The 13,089-nt window shown below is 43.7% G+C and overlaps 1 protein-coding gene across 1 annotated transcript in view; it reads left to right on the top strand.

The window, feature by feature from the left end:
* LOC106603933 (sarcoplasmic/endoplasmic reticulum calcium ATPase 1) overlaps positions 1-13,089 on the top strand; it is a 102,474-nt gene that overhangs the window by 32,014 nt on the left and 57,371 nt on the right. The gene's annotated exons all lie outside the window — the stretch shown is intronic.

Here is a 13,089-nt window from a genome sequence, read left to right on the forward strand (position 1 = left end):
TTCTTTGTTCACCCTGCATTCTGGCCCATACCAAAAATACACACACACACACACACACACACACACACACACACACACACACACACACACACACACACACACACACACACACACACACAGGTATATGGCCTTATGCCCTATTTCCAGTGCTGGAAATGTCAATCAAAGCTAAGTTTTACACACACACACACACACACACACACACACAGTGCCTTTAGAAAGTGTTCACACCCCTTTCTCCCACATTTTGTTGTATTACAGCCTGATTTTTAAATGGATTAAATGTTGTTGTTTTTTGTCACTGACCTACACACAATACTCCATAATGTCTTGAATCGATAAGTAACTGATCAACCCCTTTGTTATGGCAAGCTTAAATAAGTTCAGGAGTAGAAAGTGGCTTAAAGTCACATATTAAAGTTGCATGGACTCACTCTGTGTGCAATAATATTGTTTAACATGATTTTTGAACAACTACCTCATCTCTGTATCCCACACATATACAGTACCAGTCAAAAGTTTGGACACACCTACTCATTAAAGGGTTTTTCTTTATTTGTACTATTTTCTACATTGTAGAATAGTAGTGAAGTCATCAAAACTATGAAATGACATATATGGAGTCATGTAGTAACCAAAAAAGTGTTAAACGAATCAAAATAAATGAAGACAGCTTTGCGCACTTTTAGCATGCTCACTGCAGGAATGTCCACCAGTGCTGTTACCTGATAATTTAATGTTAATTTCGAGACGTAGGCTATTTGGCTACTATCTACAGATACATTCTGAAGAATCATTACTGCAAGAACAACCGGTAGTGGAGAGCCTCATTCTTGCAGCTGAGGAGTATTTCTGTCTGTAATAAAGCCCTTTTGTGGGGGAAAAATACAGTGCTCAAAAAAATAAAGGGAACACTAAAATAACACATCCTAGATCTGAATGAATGAAATAATCTTATTAAATACTTTTATCTTTTCATAGTTGAATGTGCTGACAACAAAATCACACAAAAATAATCAATGGAAATCCAATTTATCAACCCATGGAGGTCTGGATTTGGAGTCACACTCAAAATTAAAGTGGAAAACCACACTACAGGCTGATCCAACTTTGATGTAATGTCCTTAAAACAAGTCAAAATGAGGCTCAGTAGTGTTTGTGGCCTCCACGTGCCTGTATGACCTCCCTACAATGCCTGGGCATGCTCCTGATGAGGTGGCGGATGGTCTCCTGAGGGATCTCCTCCCAGACCTGGACTAAAGCATCCGCCAACTCCTGGACAGTCTGTGGTGCAACGTGGCGTTGGTGGATGGAGCGAGACATGATGTCCCAGATGTGCTCAATTGGATTCAGGTCTGGGGAACGGGCGGGCCAGTCCATAGCATCAATGCCTTCCTCTTGCAGGAACTGCTGACACACTCCAGCCACATGAGGTCTAGCATTGTCTTGCATTAGGAGGAACCCAGGGCCAACCGCACCAGCATATGGTCTCACAAGGGGTCTGAGGATCTCATCTCGGTACCTAATGGCAGTCAGGCTACCTCTGGCGAGCACATGGGGGGCTGTGCGGCCCCCCAAAGAAATGCCACCCCACACCATGACTGACCCACTGCCAAACCGGTCATGCTGGAGGATGTTGCAGGCAGCAGAACGTTCTCCAAGGCGTCTCCAGACTGTCACGACTGTCACATGTGCTCAGTGTGAACCTGCTTTCATCTGTGAAGAGCACAGGGCGCCAGTGGCGAATTTGCCAATCTTGGTGTTCTCTGGCAAATGCCAAACGTCCTGCACGGTGTTGGGCTGTAAGCACAACCCCCACCTGTGGACGTCGGGCCCTCATACCACCCTCATGGAGTCTGTTTCTGACCGTTTGAGCAGACACATGCACATTTGTGGCCTGCTGGAGGTCATTTTGCAGGGCTCTGCAGGGCTCCTTCTTGCACAGGCGGAGGTAGCGGTCCTGCTGCTGGGTTGTTGCCCTCCAACGGCGTCCTCCACGTCTCCTGATGTACTGGCCTGTCTCCTGGTAGCGCCTCCATGCTCTGGACACTACGCTGACAGACACAGCAAACCTTCTTGCCACAGCTCGCATTGATGTGCCATCCTGGATGAGCTGCACTACCTGAGCCACTTGTGTGGGTTGTAGACTCCGTCTCATGCTACCACTAGAGTGAACGCACCGCCAGCATTCAATAGTGACCAAAACATCAGCCAGGAAGCATAGGAACTGAGAAGTGGTCTGTGGTTACCACCTGCAGAACCACTCCTTTATTGGGGGTGTCTTGCTAATTGCCTATAATTTCCACCTGTTGTCTATTCCATTTGCACAACAGCATGTGAAATTTATTGTCAATCAGTGTTGCTTCCTAAGTGGACAGTTTGATTTCACAGAAGTGTGATTGACTTGGAGTTACATTGTGTTGTTTAACTGTTCCCTTTATTTTTTTGAGCAGTATATTTTGGATTGGCTGGGTCTGGCTCCCAAGTGGGTGGGCCTATGGCCTCCCAGGCTCACCTATGGCTGCGCCCCTGCTCAGTCATGTGAAATCCATAGATTAGGGCATAATGAATTTATTTCAATTGACTGTTTTTGGCTGCGGTCGTCCCTGTATTTAAGGGACTGTAAATTTCCAAAACGTTTCCCTTGCTCTCAGTCTCACCACCTGGTTACTGCTGCTGGGTATTTGTCAGACACACAGACACGGCTCATCTAAAAATAGTCTTGTCACTGGTTCCAGAACATATGTGTATCGCGCACGCATGCGCACACACACACGGTGCAGAGAAGTTCTCATCATCAACGTAATTAGTGTGTAAAACTTGGCTTTGCCGTGCTACTCTCTCAGTATCAGCAGCAGAGTGATGGGAAGGAAACGGGAGGGAGAGAGGGACCACAGCTTTCATTCATAGTCACTGCATGCCTCCTAAGGCAGTCACTAGACAAGTGAAAGGGATTGTGTGCCTTCAATGGGTAATGTACTAGCTAGCCAGAATGACGACTCAGTGTTATGGTTAGGTAGCATGTATTTAAGAATGAAACAGACTGAAGACACAGGCAATTTCTTTTCCTTTTCTCCATGGTGTGTATGTTTATCTTTCTTTTTTATTTCACTTTTATTTAACCAGGTAGGCAAGTTGAGAACAAGTTCTCATTTACAACTGCGACATGGCCAAGAATAAAGCAAAGCAGTTCGACACATACAACAACACAGAGTTACACATGGAGTAAAACAAACCTATAGTCAATAATACAGTCGAAAAATAAGTCTATATACAATGTGAGCAAATGAGGTGAGATGAGGGAGATAAATAGGCCATGGTGGCAAAGTTAATACAATATAGCAATTAAAACACTGGAATGGTAGATTTGACAGTAGATGAGTGTGTAAAGTAGAAGTATTGGGGTGCGAAGGAGCTAAATAAATAAATACAGTAGGGGAAGAGGTAGTTGTTTGGGCTAAATTATAGATGGGCTATGTACAGGTGCAGTGATCTGTGAGCTGCTCTGACAGCTGGTGCTTAAAGCTAGTGAGGGAGATAAGTGTTTCCAGTTTGAGAGATTTTTGTAGTTCGTTCCAGTCATTGGCAGCAGAGAACTGGAAGGAGAGGCGGCCAAATGAGGAATTGGCTTTGGGGGTGACCAGAGAGATATACCTGCTGGAGCGCGTGCTACGGGTGGGTGCTGCTATGGTGACCAGTGAGCGGAGATAAGGCAGTGCTTTACCTAGCAAAGACTTATAGATGACCTGGAGCCAGTGGGTTTGGCGACGAGTATGAAGCGAGGGCCAGCCAACGAGAGCGTACAGGTCGCAGTGGTGGGTAGTATATGGGGCATTGGTGACAAAATGGATGGCACTGTGATAGACTGCATCCAATTTGTTGAGTAGAGTGTTGGAGGCTATTTTGTAAATGACATCGACAAAGTCGAGGATCCGCAAGATGGTCAGTTTTACGAGGGTATGTTTGGCAGCATGAGTGAAAGGATGCTTTGTTGCGAAATAGGAAGCCAATTCTAGATTTAACTTTGGATTGGAGATGTTTGATGTGAGTCTGGAAGGAGAGTTTACAGTCTAACCAGACACCTAGGTATTTGTAGTTGTCCACAAATTCTAAGTCAGAACCGTCCAGAGTAGTGATGCTGGACGGGCGGGCAGGTGCAGGCAGCGATCGGTTGAAGAGCATGCATTTAGTTTTACTTGTATTTAAGAGCAGTTGGAGGCCACGGAAGGAGAGTTGTATGGCATTGAAGCTCGTCTGGAGGGTTGTTATCTGGTGGAAGAAGAGTGAGAGAGCGGTGGAGGTGTAGATAACCTGACCCAGTGTCGTAGGAAACTTTGTTCAGCAGGGTGAGTGTGTTGACCGGGCTTGGCTGTGACACCCTCCCTCCCCCGACCAGACATGTATTTTATTATGGAATCACATTAGATGCTGCCAAGGAAGCAGCTACTCTTCCTGGGGTCTGGCAAAATTTAAGGCAGTTATACAATTTGAAAAACATTACAATACATTCATTACAGAATTCACAACAGTTACCTGATGTGGAATAGAGTTCCATGTAGTCATGACTCTATGTAGTACTGTGCGCCTCCCATAGTCTGTTCTGGACTTTGACTGTGTAGAGACCTCTGGTGGCACGTCCTGTGGGGTATGTATTGGTGTCTGAGCTGTGTGCTAGTCGTTTAAACAGACACCTCTGTGCTTTCAACATGTCAATACCTCTGACAAATACAAGTAGTGGTGAAGTCAATCTCTCCTCTACTTTGAGCCAGGAGAGATTGACATGCATATTATTGTTTACTCTCTGTACATCCAAGGGTCCAGCCGTGCTGCCCTGTTCTTGCCAACGTCCCTCTTTGTGGCACCTGACCACACGACTGAAAAGTAGACCATGTGTGACAACTTGAGCATGTAGGACCTGCCTTGTTGTTAAGAAGGTAGAAACTAGGGCCTGTAGGACCTGCCTTGTTGATAGTGTTGTTAAGAAGGTAGAAACTAGGGCCTGTAGGACCTGCCTTGTTGATAGTGTTGTTGAGAAGGTAGAAACTAGGGCCTGTAGGACCTGCCTTGTTGATAGTGTTGTTGAGAAGGTAGAAACTAGGGCCTGTAGGACCTGCCTTGTTGATAGTGTTGTTAAGAAGGTAGAAACTAGGGCCTGTAGGACCTGCCTTGTTGATAGTGTTGTCTCCACGGCAACCACCCTCAGACTAGCTCCACCTCTACTGAAGCACAGAAATGTTCGAGGTTCGACAGCACCTCTTAGAACATTGAGAAGAAGCAGCACAATCGCCACTAAACTTGAAATAGTGTTAGCTATCAGGTATCCTGTTGAAATATTGAGTGCTAGGGTTTAGAGGATCTACACCAGAAGTTAATGGGTATCTGTAGGAGGAAGGTATATGGTGGGGGTCAATTCAGCTTGGAATGCAGGGAAAACGATCACATGTGACAGGCATTGATAAGGGGGGAGAGAGTCATGGATTAGTGACGGAGCGGGTGGAGGTCAGGTCACGTTAAAGGAAAATGGACCGTTTATTGCCTGTATCACTTAGTTTCCTGCCTAGCAATAAAGATACAATATTTAGCGAGAAGGAGGAGACTCCACCCAAAGTGGGGTACATATACCACCAGTATTGTAACCATGTCTTTGTCTGTTCAGCTGTTCCATCCTTTAGGGAAGAATAAACTTGGTTTTAAAGCTTTCATAGTGTCCGTTAGGTTCTAATGATCAGAGTAAGAACTCAACACTTTCTGGGACATATAATACAACCCCAGTCTGACACTACTGTATAAGAGGAACCAATGAGATCTAGCCACTCCAATCCTCTTTATTGTCTCCATGGTTATCTGACGTCTTTGAGCTGAGGTGGAGAGGGAAGTGTTTTCTGTTGAAATGGGACATGACCCCCCCCCATCTGTCTCTGTAATCAGGGTCTCCTCTGTGGACAGTGAGTCCGAGTATCACTCCTCTCTGTCAGCAGCTCTATATAAATGAATGATGGGTTTTAGTTAGTCTAGTATCTGCTGAATGGAGGGCAGAGCACTCCCACTGTAACACACAGCCACACTGTAACACACAGCCACACTGTAACACACAGCCACACTGTAACACACAGCCACACTGTAACACACAGCCACACTGTAACACACTGTAACACACAGCCACACTGTAACACACAGACAGAGGAAAGATGCTAGTCTGTCAGGATGTGAGTGGCCCACAGAGGAAAGATGCCATTTCCTTCCATAGCAGATACTGGATAGAGAGGCTTCCAGCTTGGCATAGTGTTCTGTATGTACGGTATTGCCTGAGCAGAGGAATATATCTCTGACTTAATCTGGTTGCTTAGTGCTATTTAACACTAGTAAACACTCAGTAGGTAAAACCACTGTTATTTATTTCTCAAAGTGTCTAAAAGCGTTATCAGAATGGGTGACAAAGCAAACACTACTTTTAATTCTTCTTTTTTTTTTTTTTTTTACTTATTTCTTCTCCAAAAACATTTGTTTGTTTTAAGAGTATTTTCTCTCCTGTATGTTGGATTTGTGTCAGTTCAAGTTGTTTCCATGGGAACTAGCGATCTGAAAGGAATGGAAATGGATACTCAACTACAGTGCCTTCAATGCAGTAGATTTACACAAGTTTCCACCCTCCTCTCTGCTGCCTGTCTGGCTGGTTTCACATTGTCCCCAGTGCCAGCGTTACGCCACAGTTATGGGTGTGGAACATTCCCTGTTTTTTTTACAGATAGAAACGCTCTGTACACTTGAGACAGACAGGGTTGTTGGAACTACAAACATACAGACTTTGAGGGCCTGAATAAATTGAAACCTGGGAAGACCTCCCGTGGAAAAAGAAGGGAGTGAAGATCGTCCCATACAGGAATGGGTGCCATGTAGCCAGTTCACTACTACGCATGATTTTTGGGTTCCAGTCTAATGAATAACCAATGCCTAACCTCCTTTAGTTAGGGAACTAGAGATGGATTTAGGTGGTAATAAGATCAGAGTTGAAGAAGCTATGCAGTAGTGTATTTTGCCTGCTGTCTATCATCAAGAGAACTGGAACTGTGAACCTATCAGTAGTATGACCTTAAGACCGCAACAAGCTCTGTCAGTGTGCTAATTGCTGTAGCATGTTTCAATTAAATCAGCAATCTCAGACCATCACAAATCACATCAACCAGTGTTTTGGTCTGATTGATCCTAAGTTCCAGGAGTGAATATCAGAACATCACATCAACTAGAGTTTGGTCTAATGGATAGTAAGTTCCAGCCAGGGGTGAACGTTAAGTTAAGCACACACTACTGGATGATTCTCCAAAGGTTCCCTCCAAACAGTTGACAGTTTGCACTCAGTAATGGCGTAGGCTGCATTATGTTAAGATAAGTATTCACTGTCAAATAGAACTTACTGATCCCAAGCTCCTAGTATTAGCATTTAGATGGGAGAGGAGCGAGCGAGACTCAGTCTGTGGGAGGTGATTGGAGAAGAGCGATGGGTGAGTTGGAGGCGATAGGGCTACAGTAGGTGAGGAGGATGCTGGGAGTGGGAGTTTCAAAAGCCTCTTTTTGCAGTTCCCACACATACACCTCTTTTTCTTTCCTCGCTCTTTCTGGTTGTTGAAGAGAGAAGTGGATTGTCAGATATAATGTGAGAGATTGAGTACTCGTGATAACGTAGGAAAATGAGAACTCCAAGGGCAATGCAGGAAAATGCCATGATGGGGGGGGGGAACACAGGAGGTTTTCTGAAATCATCAAACTAGTGGTTTGCCATAGTCCTACCGATGAATGTGATGAAAGGTTTTTAATCAATACCTTAGGTTTGGTCAGTGGTTCACTTCCTGATTAGAGTTGGAGGGGAGGCCAAATAACGCTCCCACAAACACTAAATCATGGAACATAGCTAATCACTGTCAGTTTGCCTTGCGTAATAATGATCATTCTGCACCACCAGATAAGGCAATGGACAAGACAGAGACTTTTCATGAGGGATCACCTTGAAAAGCCTAATTGGTGCATTCTGTTACTAGCCTTGTTTTAGTGAATAGTAGTGGATTAGGCTGATGTCTGAGGACAGGGTTGGACCCATCTGAATTATGTAGGCTGATATCTGAGGACAGGGTTGGACCCATCTGAATTATGTAGGCTGATGTCTGAGGACAGGGTTGGACCCATCTGAATTATGTAGGCTGATGTCTGAGGACAGGGTTGGACCCATCTGGATAACATATAGTACAGAACTGTGTTGATGTATGTATTTACCTCTGTAAACCACACAACTTCAAACCATTGCAGAATGGCATATTCGTTGTGTGGTCGTCAACATCAGTTGCAACATAGCTTTCAGTTATGAGGATGTCTGCTTCCTGTCTTCTGACTTGTAAACCTCTTACTGTAAGGATATCTTCATATTCTAGAAGTTTTTACTTAAAAAAAAAAGTTTTTGTCTGGATGAAGCAATTCCATCATCACTGTCCTGGTGTGACCCACCAACGAGCCCCAAAACTGTTGAATGTGAAGCTGTGATAAATGTGTGCAGTGGAAGCAATGAGCATGGTTCAAAGGACATTAAGTGCCACATGCCCACGACACCTAAACTCTGTCATGAAAGATGACTTTAATATACAGCCAGAGAGGAGAGAAATAGATTAGAGGTATTAATCCAAGCTGCTTGTTTATGGGTTCATCCCTCTGTGATGAGGGAGCTGAGTGCTTTCTCAGATGCCGAGTGTGGAATCAATTTTATAGGGATGGCATCGTGACTCGATCAGAGTTGCATCAAGGTATTTTTTTTATTTTTTGGTATATGGTTGGATGCATGTTGTTGACTTGCAAGGCTAAGCTCGCTGGCTGAAGTTACTTTGCTAAAGGCTTTGTTTTTTTAATGCTGCGATTCGATAGGTTGCAATTGAGTGGTCACCTGGGGAACGTGGGTGGTTGCCGGCACTTTCACAGCTAGGCTTCCATCTTCTCATTTCCTTTGTGATTACACTTCCTGGCCCGCTGGACTCACAACCTCACAGGTCACTACAGAGGGCAAAGATCCTCATTTAAAATCTCACACACCTTTTCTCTTGTCTCTCTTCACTCACCTATTCTCTCGTCTCAATTTCAATTTAAGGACTTTATTGGCATGGGAAACATATGTTAACATTGCCAAAGCAAGTGAAGTAGATGATAAACAAAAGTGAAATAAACAAACATTTACAGTAAACATTACACTCACAGAATTTACAAAAGAATAAAGAAATTTCAAATGTCATTTCTATATACAGTGTTGTAACGATGTGCAAATAGTTAAAGTACAAAAGGGAAAATAAATAAACATATTTACATTGGGTTTGTTCTTTACTGATTGCCCTTGTGGCAACAGGTCACAAATCTGGCTGCTGTGATGGCACACTGTGGTATTTCACGCAGTAGATATGGGAGTTGATCAAAATTGGATTTGCTTTTGAATTCTTTGGATCTGTGTATTCTGAGGGAAATATGGGTCTCTAATATGGTCATATATTTGGCAGGAGATTAGGAAGTGCAGCTCAGTTTCCACCTCATTTTGTGGGCAGTGTGCACATAGTCTGCCTACGGCAGCCTTTTTCAATAGCAAGGCTATGCTCACGGAGTCTGTACATAGTCAAAGCTTTCCTTAAGTTTGGGTCAATCACAGTGGTCAAGTATTCTGCCACTGTGTACTCTCTGTTTAGGGCCAAATAACATTCTAGTTTGCTCTGTTTTTTTTGTTAATTACTTGACACATTGGAAAGAATAATCTTTTTGTTTTCTCATGATTTGGTTGGGTCTAATTGTGTTGCTGTCCTGGGGTTCTGTGGGGTGTGTTTTTGTGAACAGAGCCCCAGGACCAGCATGCTTAGGGGACTCTTCTCCAGGTTCATCTCTCTGTAGGTGATGGCTTTGTTATAGAAGGTTTGGGAATCACTTCCTTTTAGGTGGTTGTAGAATTTAATGGCTCTTTTCTGGATTTTGATAATTAGCGGGTATCGGCCTAATTCTGCTCTGCATACATTATTTGGTGTTTTACATTTTACACTGAGGATATTTTTTCAGACTTCTGCATGCAGTCAGTTTGGTGTTTGTCCCATTTTTGTGAATTCTTGGTTGGTGTACGGACCCAAGACCTCACAACCATAAAGGGCAATGGGTTCTATAACTGATTCAAGTATCTTAAGCCAGATCCTAATGGGTATGTTGAATTTTAGGTTCCTTTTGACTGCATAGAAGGCTCTCCTTGCCTTGTCTCTCAGCTCGTTCACAGCTTTGTGGAAGTTACTTGTTGCGCTGATGTTTAGGCCGAGGTATGTATCGTTGTTTTTGTGCTATTCCCAATGCCGTCAGGTGTACGCCAAATATAAATGTGACTCAAATTTTTAAACAGTCCATTTAGATTTTCCAACGGGGCTATGCATTTGGGTGATGTTTTTTTTTCACGCCTGAGTAGCCTCGTTACACTGCCAAAAATACAATTAAACCATCTAGTGTTCAGTGAAATAACAATACAATGTCAAATACAGGTAGCCTAGTCAAATACTTAACATCCAAGCACGTTAACTCTTACTCTCTCGCGGGAGACCTTGTGCAGACATTTAGAAACGAAACATGACAATTTAAAAAATACCTCACGGGGGTTTTTTGAGCGAGAATTAAGACAACTTTCGAGTAGTAAGACATGTATAAAAGCAACAGATACCATTAATAAGAAGGGGCTAGAAGCGTCTTATATGGTGAGCTATCGAGTAGCTAGGACAGGCAAGCCCCATACTATAGGTGAGGACTTAATTCTTCCTGCTGCCGCGGATATGGCTGGGACAATGCTGGGAGAAAAGGCAACAAAAACTATACAGACAATGCCTTCATCAAACAACACTGTTTCACAACGCATCAGTGACATGGCAAAAGATGTTTTGAAACAATTACTGCTTTGTATACAAGCCAGTGAATTCTATGCGTTACAGATGGATGAGTCAACAGACGTGGCGGGCCTGGCATAGCTCCTGGTATATGGGGCGGCAGGTAGCCTAGTAGTTAGAGCGTTGGGCCAGTAACCGAAAGGTTGCCCGATCGAATCCCCGAGCTGACAAGGTAAAAATCTGCCGTTCTGCCCCTGAACAAGGCAGAATTTGTTCTTAACTGACTTGCCTAGTTAACAGACATATTTATGTTTTATGGGGGTCAATTTAAGGAAGACATCCTCTTCTGTAAACCACTGTAATCCAGGACAACAGGAGAGGATATTTTTAAAGTACTGGGCGGCTAGTGGCGCAACGGTCTAAGGCACTGGTTCTCAATCCTGGTCCTGGGGACCCAAAGGGGCGCACATTTTTTGTTTTTGCCCTAGCACTACACAGCTGATTTCAAATGATCAACTCATCAAAAAGCTTTGATTTGAATCAGGTGTATAGTGCTATGGCAAAAACAAAAATGTGCACCCCTTTGTGTCCCCAGGACCAAAATTGAGAACTACTGGTCTAAGGCACTGCATCTCAGTGCAAGAGGTGACATTACAGTCCCTGTTTCAATTCCAGGCTGAATCACATCCAGCTGTGATTTGGAGTCCCATATGACGGTGCACAATTTGGACCAGCGTCATCCGGGTTTGGCTGGGGTAGGCCATCCATTGTAAATAGGAATTTGTTCTTGACTGACTTGCCTTGTTAAACAAAGGTAAAATAAAAAAATGTGACATCAAATGGATTTGGTGTTCAGGATGTGTTGGTATCTGTACTGATGGCGCAAAAGCCATGACCGGGAGACATAGTGGAGTGGTAATGCGCATGCAAGCAATTGCTCCCGACGCCGCTTGGGTACATTGCAGCAGCCACCGGAGAGGCTCTTGCTGCCAAGGGAATGCCAGCTTGAAAGACGTTTTGGACACGACAGTGAAAATGGGTAACTTTGTTAACCTCTATGGGACCCTTCCCGTTCTCATCCCGGTAACGGGATTGCTTGACAAGATGGCATGGCGCGAAATTCAAAACAGCAAAAATCTAATAATTTCAATTTCTCAAACAATCAACTATTTTACACCATTTAAAAGATAAACATCTCCTTAATCCAACCACATTGTCCGATTTCAAAGAGGCTTTACGGCGAAAGCATAAAGTTAGATTATGTTAGGAGAGTACATAGACAAAAAATTACACACAGCCATTTTCAATGCAAGGACAGGCGTCACCAAAAGCAGAAAACCAGCTAAAATGATGCACTAACCTTTGACAATCTTTATTTATTTATTTATTGAGAGACGAGCTTAAAGTTTTCTTTACTGACCATCATTTTCAGTTGTCTGACCCGCTTGCATGATGACGAGTTTCTCACACGACTGGCCTATCTGAGTGATTGATTGCTTTTTCTCACCTGAATGATCTGAATCTAGGATTACAGGGACTCTCCGCAACTATATTCAATATGCGGCCATGATTAAGAAGTTGGAGCTCTTCTGTCTGCTTTAACAAGGACAACACACAGGTCTTTCCATCATTGTATGATTTTTTTGTGTGCAAATGAACTCAAGCTTACGGACAATGTCAAATGTGATATAGCGAAGCACCTGAGTGAGCTGGGTGCGCAATTACGCAGGTAATGTCCAGAAACGGACCACACAAACAATTGGATTTGTAATCCCTTTCATGCCCTACCTCCAGTCCACTTACCGATATCTGAACAAGAGAGCCTCATAGAAATCGCAACAAGCGGTTCTGTGAAAATTGAATTTAATCAGAAGCCACTGCCAGATCTCTGGATTGGGCTGCGCTCAGAGTATCCTGCCTTGGCAATTTGCTCTGTTAAGACACTGATGCCCTTTGCAACCACGTACCTATGTGAGAGTGGATTCTCGGCCCTTACTAGCATGAAAACTAAATACAGGCACAGACTGTGTGTGAAAAATGATTTAAGACTGAGACTCTCTCCAATACAACCCAACGTTGCAGAGTTATGTGGATCCTTCCACCACACCCTTCTCATTAACCTCTGGTGATTTTGATTTGTGAGTTATCGATGAAGAAATAAGGTTTTATATGTCAGATGGCTAATTAAAGAGCAAAATGATTGATTATTTGTACCCTGGTC

The sequence above is a fragment of the Salmo salar genome, chromosome ssa04 (genome assembly GCF_905237065.1).
Source record: "Salmo salar chromosome ssa04, Ssal_v3.1, whole genome shotgun sequence".
Lineage (NCBI taxonomy): Eukaryota > Metazoa > Chordata > Actinopteri > Salmoniformes > Salmonidae > Salmo > Salmo salar.